Raw genomic sequence first — 12,947 nt, forward strand, 5'->3', positions numbered from 1 at the left:
ACAACACCTGTTGCACTCCCTTCACCTGTGCCTGTAAGGACTGCCGAGCCAGCCCATGACGATGACGTGGTGGGTCTGGAATCAGGAGGGCCCTTGCCCCACATCCTGTATAAGCTCAGCTCCAGCCGTTGAGAGCCCCTTGTGCTATTTGCAGTCTGATCTAAAACCTGCACACTGTCATGGGCTGCCCTGCTCTGGGGCACCCCTTCAGTGGGCATAACCCTGTTTGGGCAGAGGATACCCCTTTCAGGGACTGGCATTTAGTTCCAAAGTGCTGTATCTTGTGGAACCTGGATTGAGGGCTGGGGTCCACAGGTGTGGGGGCCACTCTGTAAACTCACTTTGCAGACAAGTCGTTTCCGTGCTCACCAGAGTGCAGGCCTCGTTCTTCGATGGAGAAAGAGTAGGGACTATGTTCAACCTTTTTCCTGCTACAGTCATCAGTTTCAATTCTCCTAATGAAGACATCAATAGCATGCAGGGCAAAACAGTCCATCCTCCCTATACACTGCTGTTTAGTAAACCGCCCTGTGTTCACGAAGCAGGGAAGTGCCAGCCTATGACGACGTGGTGTTCCACACCCAGACGGTGGGCTGGGGAAGCATGTGTGATACTCTAGCTTGGGGGCTTGTGTGAGGCCTGGGATTCCGCTGCGGGCTGTGTCCTGGAGAAGGAGGTACGCAAGGAAGATACCACCCTATCTATCCATTTATGTAGGTAGGTGGAGTCTCACTGTTGACCCAGGCTGGCCTTCAACTTGGGATCCTCCTGACTGAGCCTCCCCAGTAGCTGGGATACAGGTGTGCACCCTTATACTGGGCTTGACTGACATTTTAAAAACTCACATAGAATAGAACAGAAAATGCCAGAAGGCAACCCTGCAGATATCTACCGCTATTGTTTCATCAATGTTTGTTTCAGAAATACAAGTGTGTGTGTGTCAGAGACAGTGAGAGAGAGAGAGAAGAGGTGTGCCAGATCTCAATGGCAAGTGGTCTGCTTACTATGGGTAGCTATCAAAGACACTGAATGTCCCTTTTCTGGGGACACTTCACTCCTGAAACCCTCCGTCCCTGCCTTGCAGCCTGGTGTAGCTGCGTCTGTGTGTGTAAAACTGAGGCCCTTAGAGCTCTCTTCTCTTGTGCTTTATGGAACATTTCTTTATGGAACGTGGTCTTGGAGACAACAGAAGAGAGACAGGAGGTGACGGGCAATGGCCATGGAGGAGGCTGAGTCTGGAGAGGCGTCCAGTGCCAGGGAGGCAGCAGAGTGCTCCGGGGGCCTTGCTCTGAGGTCCGAGCGGCGGGGCCTCCTCCTGTGCACGCAAGAGGGAGCAGGAACCTGGAGGGGGCAGGGCCTGGAGGAGACAGGGTGAGATGGGGGAGAGAGGCCTGAGAAGGGGAGGGACCCCCTGCCCACTACGAGGTGATTTAATGGGAGCCAGGTCCATCTTCTGAAGGCCCTTCCTCCTGTTCTTCATGGATCCAGTGAACATTCCTAGGGCACCTTCTGTGGGCCAGGTTCTCCCTGGACCTCACACAATGACCCAAACTGGCCAACACCCAGCAGTCGTGGAACGTACCATCTAGAAGCTGGGTGAGAGAGACAGATGTGAATCACACGACGGAAGTTTGCAGGAGAAGCTGTCAAAGGACCTCGGAGGAAGCCTCTGACGGGGGCAGACTTTCTACCCTATTGAAAGCACAGACAGAGACCTGGATCCAAGGTCACGGTATCGATCCCAACACGGATGCTATGTTACGTTGGCCAAATCACCTGGGCACTCTGAGCCACTTGCTCATCTGTGAAATGAGAACAAAGCATTTCACTAACTTCCAGGGCTGAAGTGATGTTTAAATATACCCACCCACAAGCCTTTGCCGGCTCCAAGCTCCTCTTCAGGTTGCTCTAAATAATCAGGACCGGCTCAATTCTTGGAGCATGCTCCAGCTGACTTATCATTTCCCCCTTGCGTTGTAACTGCTAAAGACAGTGGAGCCCCATGAATTTGTTCCGTCTTTCAGCTTCAATGCCCAAGGTCATTAGTACCCCACAAACATCCCTCGCTTATGCCACACCTTGAGATGGCTCTTCCTGGCCCAGTGAGATGCCAGTTACATAGCGCCAGTGACAATATCATCTTGTTTTTATAGTTGTATGATGAAGGGTCCAAATGAGCCAAATTGAAGAAAATGGTAAGAGACAGTTGCAAAATCTAAGGGATTCCTACCATAGTTTATCACATGTACATGATACAGTATGCATATATTTAAAATTGGATTTTCTTAATATACGGTTTAAAAATCTCTTAGAGCAAAATGCATGATATTCACATGTGATGTGATGATTCTATACACGTGGAGTATGTGTTTTGTAAATGGAGAGTCAAGATAATGACGAAAGATGTATTTTGAGACATCCTATCCATTATAAGCAAAGGTTTTGCATTGAATATTTTCATCTAAGGAAACCTGGGATACTTAATATCTACCTCTCTCCCAGACTAGACAACTCTCGATGTTTTGATCTAAAGTCCCAAGTGCTCAAAAGAGAAGAAAAATGTTAAAGTGAGACCAGTTCTTATATTATAACATTCTCTACTTGCTTACAAATTGAAGTGTACTGCAGACTGGTTAAGGTGATCACTTGTGTTAAACAGTTTTTTGTCACTACAACAAAACACCTGAGACAATCAATTTACAATGATAAAAGGTTCATCTCGGCTCACAGTTTTGGAGGTTCCAGTCTGTGGCCTACTGACTGCTGCTTTGAGCCTTTGGTGAGGCAGCACATCATGGCAAGCTCATATGGCAGGGCAAAGGCCTTCATCTCATGGCCAAGATGAGAAAAGAGAAGAGGAAGGGACTGGGGTCCCACTGCTCTCTTCCAGGGCTCACCCAACAACCTGAAGATCTCCCACTAGGCCCCGCCTTTTAAAGGGCCCACCACTTTCTGATGCCACAATGGAGGCCAAGCCTCTACCACATAGGCCTTTGGGGTCACTTAAGATCCAAGCTACAGCACCAATGATTCCAATTTGCCAGGGACAGAGGGGATGTGGGACTTTCAGTTCTCACAGCAGGAAGACTCCGGTCCCCCTGTGAGCATGTGGCCTCAACCCTGCACCCCCACATCCCTGCATCTACATCTCTGCAGGGACCTCACAGTGGCCATCTGGGCCTCCCAGCCCCCTGACCTGGGGCATGGCCATCTGACTTGTGTTGGCAAAAACACCTGGAGGGAAGTAGCAGAGAGTCTGTCCCAGAGTCTGCGAGGGCCCATGGAAGGGCCTGCACTCGACGCTGGCTAGTGTACTGGCCCAGGGCAAAGGAGAGACACTGGGACGGCTGACAGAGGCCTGGAGGCAGAACCCCCACCTCCACCAGCAGGACCCGGGGAACCCGCAGATGTGGGGGGGTGGAAAATGCTAACTTACAGCTCTGCTGAGGTCCCACGGCCACCTGGGGCAGCGTCATTGCCACGGGAGCGTCTTCCTGAGCCAGGAACAAATACTCACTCCATAAATCTGAGCTGAGGTGTGACTTTGTGCGGGGTACCAGGGACGCAATGCTAAGCACGGCACTGTTATGTCACTGTGACGAAACCTGGTGTTCTCACTGTCCCCGAGACCCTTAAGGTCTGCAAGGTCACAATCATCTTGAAAACGATACTAAAAGGTGACTTGCCTTTTCTCCTTCTTTACCACGTCACTGCTCACGTGGACGACGTGAGGACGGTGGTGGGCATGTCTGCGGGACCGATGAAGTCATCGAGGAGGGTGCTGCTCTCTCGTCAGACATTTCACTGTGGAAAACCTCAGCTTCACTTCTGAATGAATCTATTGAAACAGTGAAAATTAAATTAAATCTGAGATGAACACTTCTTTTTTTCAGTACTGGGCATGGAACCCAGGGCCTTGCCCTTGCTAGGTGGGCACTCTGCTCACTGGGCTACAGCCCCAGGCATCTTTAACATTTTGAGACAGGGTCTTGATAAATTGCTCAGGCTGGCCTCCATCTTGCCATCTTCCTGCCTCAGCCTCCCGAGTAGCTGTGATTTCAGGTGTGCACCTCCACACTGCTTGGGATCAACATCTTTTTCGTACATCTGCATGCCACACTGTCAAGGACCCATGAAGTGCCTCCCCTGCATTCTGAGATACGATGGGACAGGGCATACATGAGAGAAAACTGGTCAACCATTTTGATAGAGAAGTCAAACCCCTACCTCACAATCTATTCAAAACTGTATTCTGGGCAAACTAAAGAGTTAAATAAAAATAAAACAAAACAATACTAGAATAAAATGCAGAAGGGTGTATTTTTAGAACCCTGACTGGTGACAGTTCTTTCTCAGTATGCACGGAGGCCAGGACACACAGGAGCGGCAGGTTTTCCTCTGTGTGGTTCAGGATTATTTCAATGTCAAGGAAGATTTTAAAAATAATAGAAATAATAAAACTAACCCTGCAAACAAAACAAATCTGTGGGGGTCTTGTTAACCAACTGCAACACAGCCTTCATGGATCTCGTATGGAGACTGAGCATGGTATAGGCATTACTTTTGCACAACTGATCAGAGTTGAATGGCAAATCTTATCAGAAAACAAGTATGGACATCCAAAGGGCAGCCCTAAGCCCCCTTGAGAATCATGACCCACTGTCCACATTATGTAGTTTCCCTGGGCATTTTGGAGGGCTGGGATTCAAAGATGCCTGCGGCGGTTTATTAAAGCCATCATCAATCAGAGGGGTAAGCGTGACCTTCTGGTGTTCTGGGTGCCACCGTCAATTGTTAGCAGCCACCCTTAATCCAGTTCAGGCCTGAAGCTGTCTGCTCCCACAAACATGGCGCCAAAACCAATGGCTTCCAATTAATTTTTAAAAAAGGGCCATGCAAATGTTGCTCTTTGGGCCGCAGCCCGCAGAGATGGGAAGGATATGAGTCAGGTTCTTGGGTCTCCACAAGCCCACACCATACCCTCATAGGAATTAGAAAAAGACCTCCCTCCTGTAGGACAAATTAGAAAAAGGTGCCTCCTTTGATGGGAGGAGTGGGGAAAGGCACGGCTTCCTCTGGGGGGACGCGGAGCTTCTCAGCTGCGGCTCTCCTGCCCCCAGCTCCCGGGTGGAGGCCCTGTCGAGGGCCCAGCACGGGTCTCTCTGCACCGTGGGCACATCTTGGCAGCATACACTCCCTTCTGTCTGGTTACAGAATGAAGCTTTAGTAATCGTGGAGGGCCGTGTCTGCGCTGCCCAGCGTCTGGGAGGGCTCGCCTGCCCGCGGCGTTCTCCAGACGAAGCTTGGAGGCCCTAATCCCCACGCTCCATCTTACATTAGAGGGGGCTCAGCAGACAAGGGCCAGCAAGCCAGATCTGGCCTCCTGCCTGCTTTGTAAACAAATTTTCTTTGGCACCAAGCCACACTCCTCCACGGATGCCCTACGGCCTATCGTGCTACAGATAGAGGTCGACCACTGCCAGACCTCCAGCTCACGAACATTCAAATCTTTTCTACCTGGCTCTTCAGAAGCACATTGGCCGACTCCTGCCCGAGACTGGCGCTTCCTGGACCAGACTGTCAGCCTGTTGCGTAAAGGGCCTCAACGAGTTGCAATTTAGTGTTCATGTCTCAGCATATAAAGATGGCTCATGTTACAAAGTCCATGCAAACCCATTTTTGCACCTATATACGCAAAAATACATTGCTGAAAAATGATAATTTGTTATCTCAAATGCAGCTCAGCCTCAGTCAGAATTTCTCTCCATGAAACTCATTGTATATCTAGGAAACCAAATGTGAAGTACGGAAATATTTATTGGATTAACTCGTTTCTCTGTAAATAAAACAACAACAACAAAAACTAGGCCACAAATTCCTCCATCAGATTCTTGAAGGAAAAGGACACCTTTGCAGCTAAGTTTGTCTATTTGCCACCCCACCCTGCCTGCAACTGCATTTTTCTTTTTGGTGGTACTGAGATGGAACCCAGGCCCTGTGTACACTAGGCAGGTGCTCTTTCACCGAGCCACATCCCCAGCCTGTTTTTATTTTTTCGGTTGTGAGAGGGTCTCCCCAAGTTGCTAAAATTGGCCTCAAACTTGCAATCCTCCTGCCTCAGCCTTCCGAATCACTGGAATCACAGGCTTATGCCACTGTACCTGGCACACCATTGCATTCTTAAGACAAAAAGAAATATGGAATTCAATTGGCTGTTCCCTTTTTATTTGGCTGCTAGGAAACTCAGAGCTGTACCTGGACTCACCTAAAGTAATTTCCCACTGCCGTGTGATATCAACTCCTAAGCTCTCTTGGCTTCTGTGTTTTTCCCTGCGTTTGTTTTATATTAGGTGATGCTACTTCTCATCCCTTTTTGAAAAGAAGTTTATACATATTATGTCATCACATCACCCTGATGCTCCTTTAGATAACGAGTGGGAGAATATATGAAACCCCACCAGCCAGACCGGAGCTGCACTCTGTCCTAAACCATCAGAGAGCCCCTGGGCACACCGGTCAGTATCTCTGAGTCTCTCCTCATCTATAAAATGAAGCAGGGACCTTACCTTCTAAGAGTTACAGGAGGGATGTATGTAAGGTGCCCTTTCACTATTATAATACCACACATTTCTATGTAATATGTCTATGACATTAAACATCTACAATTTTATTTAAAACATTTAAATAGAGCTGGAGATAAATGTGAAGTTACCCCTTGGTTATGTTCGCATGTTACACGACAACTTTTACATAGCATCTGTGACAATAAAATGACACCGTTTTGCCCTACCCACATTTTATAAGAAAATGAAATTAGTCCTGCTTAATAACCAATAACCTCTGTGATTTTCTCACATGCGCTCTGCTCTGTGGTGGCTCTGCTATGTGTCAGATAACCGAGGGTTCCTGAAATCCGTCTCTCTGCCTCATCATCTTTATGACCCTGAACTGATATTTGGCAAATGGAGTAAACTGATAATCCACTCAAAACATTTCCCCATATAGCATTTAATAATCCATCTCTGAAATGGCATTTAAAAAACAACATCACAGACACAATTTCCAATGGAATATTCATATTTATGGAACCCAAATCCAAAGATCTTAGGAGCAAATCGTGATGAAAGTAACAAGTATTATTCTGACAGCAAGGATTCAGACAGACTCACCTAAAAAACACTGAACAGAATCTGTATGCTTGTGAGCTACACCGCGCTGATCAGTTCTCATCCAAAAGACAACAGAGAATCAAAATCAATGGCTGGTGTAGACAGGAACCCAGGGAAGAGTACAGGTAAAAGAGCATGCTCGGCTGACTTAAGCATATGTTTCAATGGATTGCAAAGAACTTTGAGATGTGATTAGTGAGTGTTGAGTTCTGAACTTGAATTGTTATGATCTTGCTGAGCTCACCAAGAAGGAGGCCCCGGTGACCACTGGCTGTCGACCCCGTGGCTAAGCCTGCAAGTTGGTACATGGGTGCTGGCTCCTGGCTTCCTCTGGCCAGTCTGTGTTGTACACTGATGAAGGGCAAGCAGGCTCTGATGGCGCCTTACAAAGAGGGCCGCTCCAGGGTCCCACCTGACCAGCCCGCTCCTGCCTGAGACAGCCCAGTTCTGTCGGGTTCCGAGGTTACTTATGGCCTCTCCTCGGCAAGGAGCTCTGGAGCTTCTCAGAGGATGCAGAAAGGTCCTCTATCTAAGCCTGGCCCAGTGCCTGAGATGGGACTGCCAGGCCAAATCCAGGTCACTCACTGAAATCTGAATTTTGAATTGATAAACTTAAGTATGGACAGTCTCCAACGTACAATGATTCTCAACTTAGGAGTTTTTTAAGTTGATGAAGGTTTGAAAGTCATACTCATTCAGTGGAACCTGTACTTGGAATTTTGATTTTGCATCTTTTCAGGGACTAGTGACAAGAGGTACCCCACTCTTGAGATGCCAGACAGTGAGAGCAAGCTGTAGCTGCTACACGTCACATCCTCTAGGGGACACTGAGATGCGGCATGTTTGGGGCGTTGTGTTTGTGTTTTCTAACCCATTGTGTCTGTGGAATTCCCTCCGTGTGTGCACATGAGATATCGAACCCTTTACCACAAAACAGGCTTCATGCCAGACAACATGGCCCCACTGTAGCTAATGTTCTTCACACATTCGAGTCAGGAGAGGCTAAGCCAGGCCTTTGGCTGGGCTAGGTGCCTTTAGTGCTGTTCTAACTTGTGATATTTTCAGCTTATGATACAGCATCAGCATAAGTATGTCCATGAAGTTTTGGAGACATACTTATGCTAAAATACCAGTCACTGTTGAACTAACGTTCAAGTTGAATTGGGCATCTTGTATTTTATTTGCTAAGCATGAGCACTCTTCCAGGAGGGATTAGTTTTAGGTGATGGTATTATTCTGTCAGTTGTTGGGGAACCAAAAATTCATCCTAAAGCAAAACCTGCAACTAAATACAACAGCAAACAGAACTTCCAAGTAGTGAGAAATTTCCTTTAGTATCAATGTAAAAATTCAACCTAGATTGGACTGTGGTCCTCTATAATTAAAATAACAACAACAACAACAACAAAAAACTTGGTCCCAGATGGTCATTAAGGAGGGAACCCTTCCAAACATATTCTATGAGGCTAGTGTCACCCTGACACCAAAACCAGACAAAGACACATCAAGGTAAGAAAACTTCAGACCAACATCCCTCGTGAACATAGATGCAAAAATTCTCAATAAAATCCTGGCAAATCACATACCAAAACATATTAAAAACAGTGCATCATGATCAAGTGGGGTTCATTCCAGGGAGGGAAGGTGGATTCATGTATGGAAATCAATAAGTGTAATTCATCACGTCACAGACTTACAGACAAGAACCACATGCTTATCTCAACAGATACACAAATGCATCTGACAGAATTCAGCATCCACTCATGTTCAAAACAACTAGAAAAACTAGGGATAGTAGGAACATACCTCAACATTGTCAGAGCTGCTAAGCCCAAGGCCAGCATCACGTTAAATGGAGAAAAACAGAAATCATCCCTCTAAAACCTGGAACAAGATAGGGATGCCCTCTTTCACCACTTCTATTCCACATAGTCCTTGAAACTGTAGCCAGAGCAATCAGACAGGAGAAAAAAATTAAAGAGATAAGAACAGGAAAAGAAGAGCTCAAACTATCCCTATATTCTGATGACATGATTCTATATTTAGAACACCTCAAAGACTCCACCAAAAGTTTCTTAACTCATAAACAAATTGAGCAAAGTAGCAGGATAAAAAGTCAACACCAGTAATTCAACTGCATGTCTACACCAATGATGTATCAGCTGAAAGAGAAATTGGGAAAACCATTCCATTCATAATAGCCTCAAAAAAACACCAAAATACTTGGGAACCAATGTATTGAAAGAGGTGAATGACCTCTATGATGAAAACTACAGAACACTGAAGAAAGAAACTGAAGGAAACCTTAGAACATGGAAAGATCTCCCATGCTCCTAGATGGGCAGAATTAATATTGTCAACGTGGCCATACTACTAAAAGTGCTATACAGATTTAATGATTCCCATTAAAATTCCAATTATGTTCTTCATAGAAATAGAAAAAGCAATCATGAAATTCATTTGGAAAAATAAGAGGCCCAGAATAGCCAAAATAATCCTTAGCTGCCGGGGTCCTGCCCTAGCGGGGTCCAGGGAGTCCTGAAGGATGAGTGGCGTTGGCGAAAAGATGAGACAGGAGTTGTTCCGTTGGAGCAATCTCCAGAGAGAGAGAGAGAGCTAATGCAGCTTTCTCTGGGTCATCTTTTATTACAATTTTTCTCATCATTATAGATTCAAAATATGTCATTGATTATATAATTTAAAATTTTGCCAAGACATGACATTTCCTTAACCATGATTGGGGGTACAAAAAAATGTAACATTAATTTACATTTTTCCAGGATATGACCTTCAGTTATTTAATTATTAAAAGTACAGAATCATTAATAAAATACGTCACTAATTTACATTTTTCAGATTTTCCCAAGATTTACTATTTTCCCCTAAGATATGCTATTTTCTTATTAACTAATGCCAAACTACGTAACCAGACTCTAAGTCTCCTAACCAATCATTAACCTAAAGTACACTTGTACTTTATTTCTAATCTAAAATTCCCATCTAAAAAAGTCCCCTTAAATCTTATGCTTAAAACATCCTAAAGTTTATAAATCATTCTCAAAACATATCAGAAACCTATACAACTAAAAACTTAAGAATTTCTAAACTTAAGAATCTAAATAAAATAATATTTCTAACATTATTCTAAAACTGTGTCTTATAAAGCTATTTTAATTAATTCCTAAATTTATTCTCATAAAACTGGTTGAGCTGCTTTCTCAACGAGTTTCTTTGTTTCTCAGTCAAGGTGCACTAGTTCTCATATCTTTATAATCTTTCTCAATAGAAAGTAAGTTCTAAACATCAATCCACTTTCCACCAATATTAACTATGCTCATCATATATCCCTATGTAAAGTAAAAAAGGGTTTATAAAAAGAGAAGAATATATCTTTATATGTTTTAACTTTCCTAAGTGTATAATATAACTTTCCTTAATAAAAAATGAGACTGCATGGGGTGAGCTTTGTAAAATAAGCATAATGATTAGGTTTTCTAAGAGGCCGGAAATATGGGCTTGGGTTCTAGTTGATATAATCAATGTGGTGCCTAAAATTCTCATGACCTTTCAAAGGATGATTGTTGTCCATTATCAGGTTTGTCCACAATGTACTGAGATAGAAGAACAGCCTTCTACTTTGTCCTTGATATGCTGAGGGGTAATAGAACAGCCTTCAAGGCATGAACTACCTGTTATGTTCTAGCCATCTGAAATTTAATTTGTTTGGCATTTAACATACTCATGCCTCCTGTCAGAAACATAAGCATGAAAATGAAAAGTCCCAATTACATAAAAAAGGGTCTCATGGTTTCGGTTTCCCACCAACCAGCGTGGCTTTGCCAGCATTCATCCTCACTGTGACCCTGTCAAGACAGTGAGTGGGGGATTGCCTTCACCAATTCCCCCTTTTTTATTTTTTAAATGAAGTAACTTTAGTTCCAGATGGGCTGACCGAATTCCACGACTCAGCAATCTGAACAGGACTGGAAGGACAAAAATAAGGACAAGAAAAATTAAAATACTTACACCACTATTGATTAAAATAGAAAATAAGGTTTTGCTGGAGACTAAAGAATTTAATTGGGAAACAAAAGTGTCAGCTAATTCTGGAATGGTTGTTTCTGAAATATGTGCCTGGCTAATGTCTTTAATTTTTTCCTGTAATTCCTCTATATCTAGAGTTAAATTAGTGTTTTTCCATAATCCTCGTAAATGACATTGTATCTGGGACCATGTTTTTTCAGAATAGTTATATGTGTGAGGAGTAACACAAATCCATTTAAATTGAGAATGACATCTAGTTGTCATTCGAGTTTTTATGTTTTGAATTTGATTACCAATGTAAAGGACAGCCTCTTCTAAAGCATTAACTCTAGCTTCTAACATTCCTATCTATATGTTCTTGAATCATAAGTGCAGTAGAAATATTTTTTGACAACTGATTTACGGGGTGAGCAGTACGAACTTCTTTAACTAATGCAGTAGTGGAAGCAACTATGGACCTTATTATACCAATTAATGCTGAAATTCCTAAAATTAAGGTAGCTACAAAACGTTTAGGTCTAATTAAGGCTTGATTAACTAAGTCTAATGCTTGTAACCCAGGATCATCATACCAAATAGAATTTAATTTAACAGGCAACATAATATAAGAAGGTTGATGTACAATTAAAATATGATTGGGTGCTAATACAATTTGTTAATGTACAACCTTCACAAACATCATCATAAGTTTCATCCTCTAATTTTGAAATCTTTAGTGTTCCTTGATTTTTAAGTAATATTGTATAAGGGGATCCTACACAAGCCATAACAAAATGACTTTCATGTACTGAAGAAGGCCTAATCATATGTATTATGTCTAAAGAAGCCAATGACCTATAAAGTTCCGTATAAACCTGATAATGTTGTCAACCCATCCAGCTGAGAACCATTCATTCATGGGTTTAAGGGGAACGCTCCTAATAGTTTGTTTTCGAGGAGTATTCCATAAAGGTGATGATGAAATTTTACGAGCATCATAATCAGGTTTAGAAATAGAAAAATCATATATTGGAAAAGAAGAATTTTTTGGAAAGATTTTAAATCCTCTTTCAATAAACATACATGTATGCCAGATTGGAAATCCAAATTGTCTATCTATTCCTACCCATGAATGATCAAGATGGGACTCAGCTTTTTCACAATCTTGAAACATAGGAGGGGGCTTTTCTGAAGGCAAATTTTCTTTAAAATCAGGAAAATTTAAAGTTAAAATAGAAAGTGTCCAAAGATCCTTTATATCACTTTCCTCATTTAGAGAATTTGTTATAAAAGTTCTATAATTAAGTGGTATGTAGCCCACAATTTGAATAACATTATAACTGAAACACAGAGGAGGTAAATGACTATGACCCTTAAAACTAAAATTATGAGTTGATATAGGAGTAATAAAAGAATTAGATTACCCCCCAGGAGATTAGTATTATTGGTAAATACCTTAATATCTCCTTTTCCCCAAGTAGTGAGATGAAATAAAGGTGGATCAGGATAATATGCCCAATAATATTCAGAAGACACATTGGTTACCTGACAGGCAAGAATAGCTAGCATAGCAACAAACCTTTTCTCAGGAGTGCAGGGGTTTGACTGAGTAGAAATAAGTTCTCGAGCTTGATGAGTCAATTGTTTTAATTGTCCCCAAGTTGGTAGTTCTGCAGATCTTGTAGAAGATGATCGTCTGAATAAGGATTGAGGACCATCAAAGTTCATTTGGGAGAAAGATGGAATCAAGGTAGT

The sequence above is a fragment of the Marmota marmota genome, unplaced genomic scaffold (assembly GCF_001458135.2).
Source record: "Marmota marmota marmota unplaced genomic scaffold, marMar, whole genome shotgun sequence".
NCBI lineage: Eukaryota > Metazoa > Chordata > Mammalia > Rodentia > Sciuridae > Marmota > Marmota marmota.